The following is a 9,793-nucleotide window of genomic DNA, read 5'->3' on the forward strand; positions in this document are numbered from 1 at the left end:
CCAACAAAAAACGGCTGAATTAAAAATTTCAGTTGGAATTGTGCTGAACGCGCTTAATCGATTCTTTGCGGAATATATGCCAAGCGTATGTATGCCCTACTGATTACCGTTGACGGCCATACTTAAATAAAATAAATTTTTACAACAATAGATTAAATGTAATGTGTTAAACAAATTAACTTAATTTTGAAAGTAGAGGGAAAATGATGTATAACCAGTCGTCACCTTAATTCTTACCACGTTGCTATCGAGAGATAAATGGGCAATATTTGAAAATTCATAACAAAGATTTTCTTTCGTTGTTTTTCAGGTTGTGACCGCTGTTGTTTAGTTTACGATACCTTAATATAATTTTTAAGTATACGTTATTTAATTGTTTTCTAAGGAGTATTATTAATTTTAAGTTATTTAAACACGTGAGTGGGGTAAAAAGGACCAACAGAGCAAAGGTGCAAACAATAAAAAATGGTAAACAGAAAATTAAATTAAGTTTTAAAAAAGCAATATAATTATTTTTTTAAACATGATGAACATTTACTAAACTCTATTGAGTATTATTTTTTTCGCCCAAACTATACGTATCATGTGGTGTGTGGTCTATATCAAAGAACTTTTTATGTCGTTACAAAAATAAAGTTTTACCAGATCTATACACATTTTTGTGAGTGTGTAGAGGAGTAATGCAGAAACTTTTATAGTTTAGAAGTAGTAGACGAGCGAATTTATTTCAAAAGTATATTTATTTGAATTGGGTATATGCATATACTCATAAAATTGAAACCATTTTTCAAGTAAAATGCGGCGAGCATGAGTATTTGTTATATTAAATTAAAATAGTTTAACACTATGTGTTTGCGTTACATAATTTTTGCGATTGGGGTTGCAGGCATTATTTGCGTTTGGAAATTTGTATTACATTTTATGTATCGGACCATTTTCTTCTGCTCTATATTACTATGTTTTCAGTTTTGTTGTTTGATGGATGTGGCAAGTGTACGAATGATGTGATAGAATGTGTCTAGTTTGAAATCATGTAATCAGTATAAATGTTAGAGGAAAGAAGAGCTTCTACAAAGTGAATGCTTTCCGTTAATCAAACTAAATATAGCTTTATTAAAACTATTATATATTGAAGTTGTTAAAGTTAGCGAATTTTCGTCTGTAATGAGATAATAATTATCATTTTTATTATTACATACTTGTTCAACAAAAATTGCCATAATATGTCTGACTATTATTTAAAGTGCGAGAGGTTCTATAAAAATAATTTCAAACCTCGATTATTTCTAATGAATGACTCATTGTAGTTTTTGAACTATCTGTGTCGAGTGTGTTTCTTGAGATAATATTGTTTACGGTTAAATCAAGTATTTTATTGTTCTATTTGCTTTGCTTTGTATATTTGTAATTCTAAAAATTAACACTCTCGTAATGCTTATTATTAGTAGAACCTGGTTTCTAGTGAAGTGACAATGCTTTTATATTATTACAACTAATTGTAATCATTGTATGGCCTTCGATAAGTTTTAAGTCAATTGTTATATCTAAATTAAATATTTGTAAAATATAATGTAACATAAATATAAGATTCCAAGCATATTGTTAATATTCTTTATAATTTTCTTTTTAAAATATTCGTTTTAACGGTTCTATATATTTAGCCTGTGAATAAATACTTTCACTCTCCAAAATTACAATGTATAGGTATTTAAATGTTATAAAGCATGGCTTTGGTATCGAAACTCAAGGTTCCACTTCGGACAGCCTTATATCAATATCAGTTATCATGTCGATTTCGGAAAAAATAGATCCAAAATATCCAACAACTGAAAATAGCACTTTCCGGTGTTGCAGCATGGATTTAAAAATATATCATGGGTAATACAGAAATTCTAATAACAAAAATATATCAAATACTGCAAATGTTGGATTATTTTCTGAAAATGCCCCGTAGTATAGAAGTATTACAAAACACCGGAACAAGTGTAAGTCTGATTCCTAATTTTTCTACAAAAAGTATTATAATTGAAATTTATTTGCGTTGACAAACTATGCTACAAATAATTACAGTTTTGCACATGCTTTTATACCATGTATGTACTCAATCCTATCATTTGTTATATAAATCTCATGTTCTGTCATCCGAATATTTTCTATTTAACTAAATAAAAGAATCTCTACATACTATCCGTGGCAGCAATATGAGCTACGTTGACGGCTTACGGAGAGTTAAAAACAATATTTCTTTGTAATCGTACTTATTGCACAATCGTCACTGTAAAATAAATAGCCATATGTTCAAGCGTTTAGCACATGAACAAAATCAAGGATGTCGTAAATACTCGTACATATTATTTACTCTTGAAGCACTGACATTGTCCAAGCCTACGCATCTGGTTTTTGGATGCCAGCCTCTTATAACTTTAAAAAGAAAGATCTGTGTCATATTGGAATTACTACCTTTTAATATACACGTCTTATGCTCCGGCACGTTTTCTATACATAAATGCTTTTGCATATTTGAGAATAAATATGAAAGCCATAAGATGCAAAATAAAAAACAGTTGGATATAAGAGAAATTCTTAACCATATGCTTGCCTGATGATATGCATTCATCTATATCACACATATTCATGTTTTTATTCATATTTTGATAATATTTTTAATAAGGCAGAGGAGATTGGGTACGGTAGTGACAGTCGTCATAACTGCTAAACTATACTGACTTTGAAATATGGTTCAAATGGAGAAAGATGAAATATGGTTGTTCCAACAAGTTCTCATTATAGCTTTCAGACAGTGCCTTACATAACATGACCTGTGCACCGCGTAGCTTTTAAAGCTATTTAAATTTAATTTAAAGAGTCAAAAGTAAGTTTTCATGTTCGAATCCTTTTAATCATAAATTGTTAATAGTATAGATCTAGATTACTTTGTTTATTCTTTTTTGTGTAAGTTGAACATTAATAGTTATCAACCAGAAATTAGATTTTGCTTATTAGATAGTTTAGCTCATAATCAGTCATAATGATGATTTGTTTTCAAAAGTGTGCGTTAAATACGGTCGTCACAAATTTTGTGGGTACGGTTGTGACACTCGTTCTTTTCTTGTATGATTTGATCTTATGACAAAGCAATATTTAAGGACAATATTTCAGTATTTCCACGTAATGTTTGAATTAGTTTTCTCCTAGCTAACTGGTAAATTAACAAAATTATTGCTGATCAAAAAAAAAAATGGGACAACCGTACTTGGACTCCACTACTACATGTAGGACAAATATGCATAGTCTGTAATATTCAGGTTTTTACATATTTTTAAGGTTTATAGCTTTATTTATCACAAATGTTATTTCACCACAGACTCATTTTAAACGAATGGAAATCCAGTTTCAGAGAGATCGAGCTGAAAATTATTTTATGGTACATTTTCTCTAAATAAAGGAGAGAACTTCATTATGTAACTAATTTATAATTTCATAATATTTCGTTCACCTCACACGATTTTTTTTAGAATATAGTTCATACGCATTTGTTTATGTGCATATGTGTACATTATAAATTATGTAAGATATAACTTTCGGATATATATTTTTTATAATTATTATTTTTTTAACAAATGCGATCGACTACTATGTTGTGGATAAAAATAACTGCCAGCAACATATGTCGTTGGATAATATACTTTTATGATCCAATATACTTTCATGATTTTGGATCACAGGTCTGTCGTATATATGCGACCGTGCACAGGATATAAGAAAGCTTTTGTAATAGATTTTGCTATCGCGATCGAAGCTTTTATGTAGCTTTTCGATTTTCTATTATTTATTGTGTATAAGAGGGCACCGCGAGCATTATTAGCAATCACTGTTCTTTTTCATGCTCATAAAATATATATCTGGAAAAGAATTATTTTAATGGGTATCGTTTGGATGTTTTGTTAAATATGTATATACATATACTTAAAATAATTTAATTTAAACCCGACTTTTTATTAATTGCACATATTGATCAGCACATTATAGTATTTTTTTTATTTTTAATATATTAAATATAATATATTAAATATAATTAATATTAATAGCCGACACGTAGACTGAAAAAAATGTCATACCATTCAAAATAAAAAGTTAAAAAAAATGGAGGTATCTCATTGGACATAAACTCCTCAAAACCATAAAGACATAGTTTGAAAGCATAATATTTATTTTGATTGACTATGAATATATGTTTATGAATTTTTTATATGTCATGTTTTATATTTTTTATTTTAAATACTATTTAATATTAATGCAAATATTTTATTCAATATAATTATTTTTGGTAAATTGGTAAACGGTTTTGTCCTGCTTGAATTACCATAACTATGTAAACTAAAATATTTGACCCGATATCGATAAGCGGAAATATTAAACGTGAATATAAAAAAGTGTATAATATAACCTTTAACCTCAATTTTGTCTAAGAATGTTATATACCAACATTTGACATACTCATATATTGAACTGCAACGTCGTCTGTGACGTGTTATTTTTAGTTTAATATTCTGAAAGCAAAGTGGAATCTAAAGTAAAGCAATTTTCAATGTAAAACTGAACGAGATATTCTATACGAAACGTGGTTTTATTGAGTATATATTATGGGTATAAAACACGAAACATTGCATAATTTATTATTATAACCATCGAAAATTAAAACATAATTAGAGTTTTTAAAGTGATTATGTTTGTTTATCAATATTCATTGAGTTTGTAAATATCCTAGTATTACTGATAAATAAACATATATTCTCGTTGTAATCTCGATTTGGATTAATATTCTTTTTTTGCTGGGTTTTTATAAGATGCTATAAGACAATGTTTTTACTAACTTCGATTTATTTTTTATTTAATTTTGTACGTTATCAAAACACAACATAACGGTTGTTCCTCCTAATAATGCTCGGCAATATCACTAAAAGGCTTATTCATTTTAATTTTTAATTAAAAATATATTCGGGTTATATTTTCAAGTGGATACTGATATTACTGCTGCTGGATATCAGGTAGTGTGAAACACCGCCTTAGACCCGGAAGTCCTGATTACGAAGCCAAGCGCCCAGTTCAGCGCTATATAAATATACTAAATAATAAATATATATATATATATATATATATATATATATATATATATGTATATATAATATAAGCATAAAGTTTATTCATATTATGTACAAGGCACTCTTTTTTACAGTCAGACGTCCTACTGTAGAATATCTATTTGTAGAAATTTTATTCTCTTTTCGTCGAGAGTATGTGTAGATAGTCCATGCAGAGTCACATAGTAAAGATAAGTGCTCGTATAATATCAAATTATTTTTATATGAGACAACTTTTTAAAGTTTGCTATTCTATTATTTGCAAAGAAAATGCGACATATAACATTTGTTGGTCTCATTGCAATACAAAATACCAAAATTCATATTTTTCTATTAATATAAATTTTATTGATGCAGCTACGTTTAACTTATATGAATTGAAATTTTCATTTAAAATTTATGTTCTACTATGTCATATATATTCGTCAAATAGAAAATATTTTAAACCACAGTTGCACACCGTTGCTTGACTTTTTCATTTTCAGTTTTTTTTAAATAGAACTTTTTATGAATACATAGCTATTTTGTGTCATAACCCATAACGCGAACGCTGACCTTTTCCATTTCGGTGTAAGCTATGAAGTTGACAAATAACAGGTACTCGAATGTACACACTCGAGATGAGCGCCCGTGGCTTGTTACTGATTGTTATTTTTTTTTTCTATTAGTTTCTAATTTTATAGAGATGTATGTTAAACATTTTAACTGTGTTTTTATGACATTTTAAAAATATCATATCAAATAAACGTATATTTTTTCAAAAGTTACAAGTTTTGTCCTAAATTCAAATTATTTCATATTAAATCTTTTATTGTACCTGAAACAAATACGTCAAAATCTATAATTTTGGGTAAAATTATTTTATTAAAAAAAGCTAAATTAATAATATTAATAATAATAAACAGTAGTCTGCCCGAGAGCAACACAAAATCAATGATTTTCTTCCCTTCCTTTATTTATTATTTCCTTCACAATTTTATTACTATTAATTAATGACCATTAATCACTTCATATTCGTTTTTATGCATCTTCCTTTCCAAACTTCTGGTTCCATGCTTCCTGGTCCTGTGCTTTAGCTTTCAGTTCTCTGTATTTCTTCTTCTCGCGTAAGTCGTCAACCATCTGCATTCTTCTTCTTCTCATTCTTTTCAGTCTTTTCTTTGCCTTGCTATATTAGTAATGATACTAGACTAGATAAACTAGTGGTGCATGACATTGCGCCTTAGAGCAAATTGCTGGAACTAACTCCCGTAGTTTTTTAAGCATTCGAGAAACAAATATAATCAATAATCAATCAAAACTTACAACAATTAAGTTACAATAATCAATAAGGGATGACAAAAATCAATAAAAACTACAAACAATTAAGGTTTGTAGACGAAGTATAACAGTTGTTTTGAATCATTTAAATAAGACGCTCAATCTCAACTGTATTACCATTTGTTGCACTTTTTGACCCGTATCTCCGAAACGGCTGGACCTGTCTTTGCCATAATCAGCGCGTTTTCTCATAAAAGGGAATCCGTACTTTCGAAATAGTCATTGAAGGATTTTATCCGAATTTCTTCTAAAATATGCTTTAAAGTGTAACGATATAAAAAAAAATCATTTTCGATTTTTTTGCGATTACTATAACTTACTCTGCGTGGAGTTAATAATTATATTACTTACATACTTTTGATCTCCATAGTGATTCATATGCCATTGTTCAAAAGCATTAGTTATTTCATATAACTTTCTTATGAATAGAAGATCTTCAGCTTTTAATTCTAATATACTACATGTGATAATTTTTTTTTTTTGTGAAAACCTCACGATATGAACCCTAGCTGATATTTTTTTATATCAGCTAGTTTTTACACATTTGATATAGATAGAACTTGATTTTAATTTGTTTTGCTCAAATCAGCTTATGACACGTATTCAATTGAAACTATCTTTATGAGTTGAGTTTCATGCAATAAGAATGAGTGGACGCTTGAAATCCTAATCCGCAGCTGTATATGGCTCACACATTTCCACGGAAATTTCGTTACAGGTCATGGAATTTTATTTCACCTTGTGTGGCATCTTCTCTGTGCGCTATTTCCACTATAACTAAGGAGCTTGATGTTATTATATTTCCAAAAGTGTTTTTGAAACAAAATGTTTTTTTTATTAATTCAGTTGGTTTGCAATCCCATGCCTGACTCCAGTTCTGTAAGCTTAATTATGACAACACTGATGTTGGTTTTCACGTTATGAAATAATACCGCATGCGGATTTCGAGTCGATGCCTCCCTCCAATTTATGTATCTCATTATATTTTTGTATATATTTAAATTTGGTGTTCGTTGGCGTAACGGGTTAACGCGCAGCCTCGGGTGGACGAGGTTGCTTTGGCAACCTGATATCGTGCATCAGCGATGTCCATTTTTACTTGAATATATAGATCAAACATATGTTTCCAATTGAAAATAGCCCATTTCGAGCATTGCGAAATGACACTGGAAAACTGCTCACACTACTCTTTACTGAATCGAGTTGGAGTTTACCTCAGCTCACACACACCTTTCTTAAGGCAGTACTACCCATTCTTATGCATTATATTTTAATTGAGTTAAGTAGGTAGAGAATAATATTTTTTGTACTAATATTGGGTAAAAGTTTGAGTATGTAATCCACGATTACATAAATATTTATTTAAACTTTTCTGCTGATGTTTTCATGAATTTAATTTTTTAATTTGAATTTAAAATAAATCATTCATATTGTTAAAACAATTCACTGTGTGTTACTTGACTTTTTGTTTCTATAATATCTTTGTTCAGTTATACTTTATCAATACCATATACATAACATACTTTTTCAAAATGCTTTAGTTTAAATTAAGCAACAGAAATTGCAATATGTAGTTTTAATATGCTGCATTGCATATCATTAGTTTAAAATGTTCTTAATCAATAAATAATATTTTAGTAATTTCCAACACAATATAATCATTAGGTAGGTGTTGCTTGGTTACGTATGTAAAATAACTTGCCAAATTAAAACACTCTGGTTTAAAATAATTTCATTTCGTCTTAGCTGATTCGATATCTATCAATCAAGGCTTAGATTTATTTTTAAAATTAAAAAAACATCATATACTTTTATCTGCTGGATTATAAATTTTCTAAGATTTGCCATTCTGGGTGACTAATTTCTGTAATTTTTCAAAAGTAGTAATAAATACAATATTCGCTTTACTGAATTGTTTATAGGTCTGCACGTTTCCTTGATTGTCGCCTAGTCAATTATTCATTTTCACGACAGTAAAAATTACTTTTACTTCATTACTTTTATTGCAATATATTATATATTATTATATATTATCTAACTTACAATTAGAAAAAAGTGCATGAGCCGCTTCACCATTTTGAGTTTAGTGCAGTTTGTAGATATGGCGAAAATAATTGTGCACAAGTTGCCTCTGGTACCGATGCAGCTGTGCAGATGCGGGAAACTGTTGGAAAATTCATTGCTTTTACCGTGCACAAAATCTTGTTTGTTTGCGCGTAGTTTTTGCTATGACACTGTGGTCGTTAATTTGCATAAATTCTATTTTTATTTATTGTATATGCTTATATGAGAATATAAAATAGGAGTTTAAAAATCACAATCATAGTAATAAAGGTGCTGACAAATAAATACATATACAAAAAATTGCAATACACATTGTTAAATATTAGAATCAGGCTGATGTGTTTAGTCAAGGTGAGATGAATCAAATAATGTACAGTACCTATAATTTAAAAAAAGACCATTTTCAAAAGAACAAAATATCACAACTAGAGGTATTGTTAAATCATTAATAACATTTTTGTTATGAAACTTTGCTAAGCTTTTAAATTGATTCAGAAAACCGTTGTGTGAAGCATTCGAGTATGGGCAGCTTTTAATGTCGAAATTCTCATGCAGTAATTCTTGTACAATTTTTAAATTGCTGGTTATGCCGGCCAGCTGTTGCAGTTTTATTAGACCATCATCCAGTCCTCTACAACATACCAAATCAGAAGCTAGGAAGTCTGCTAAGCTTGGTTTAATATATTTTATTGTAAAGCTCACAACACTGTCATAAAATTTTCTCACCTTTTTCAAGATTGCGGTTTTCAAGTATATGTATCTTCGCTTGTTGCTTATAGTAAATTCAATTTTACGAACTTTGCCAGCACTTTGTGGATGTGTAAATTTCAAATGGTCAAAACAAATGTGCTACTATAAACTTCTCGTAGCGCGCGTGATATCCGAAATAGCTTCGCAATGAATACACAAAAGATTGGATTTTATTATGCACATTCACCTAATAATTTATGTTCGGTTTTTATTCGCTTTTTTATGATTTGTTGAGATATATTTCTGCACTCTGTTTATTTGATTTTCCTATATTTAAACGGGCTTCAATCTTGATGATGATGTAATAAATTTCATATTTTATTTAATCTGTGATTATTGTGACAACAATTTTTACTGTCTAATTGCTTGGCATTGAAATTTTTAATATTTAAAAAAAAAATCTTTTTGAATATGTTTTTATATCTCGTTGTGATATCTTCGATCTGAATCGATATTTTATTCATTTTGATTCTTCTGCCGGCACGTGGCCAAAGCCCGCATTTTGGTATGTAGCAATC

This window comes from Ctenocephalides felis, unplaced genomic scaffold (genome assembly GCF_003426905.1).
Source record: "Ctenocephalides felis isolate EL2017-DRISC unplaced genomic scaffold, ASM342690v1 CF-g0.4_SCAFFOLD_01886, whole genome shotgun sequence".
Classification (NCBI taxonomy): Eukaryota; Metazoa; Arthropoda; class Insecta; order Siphonaptera; family Pulicidae; genus Ctenocephalides; species Ctenocephalides felis.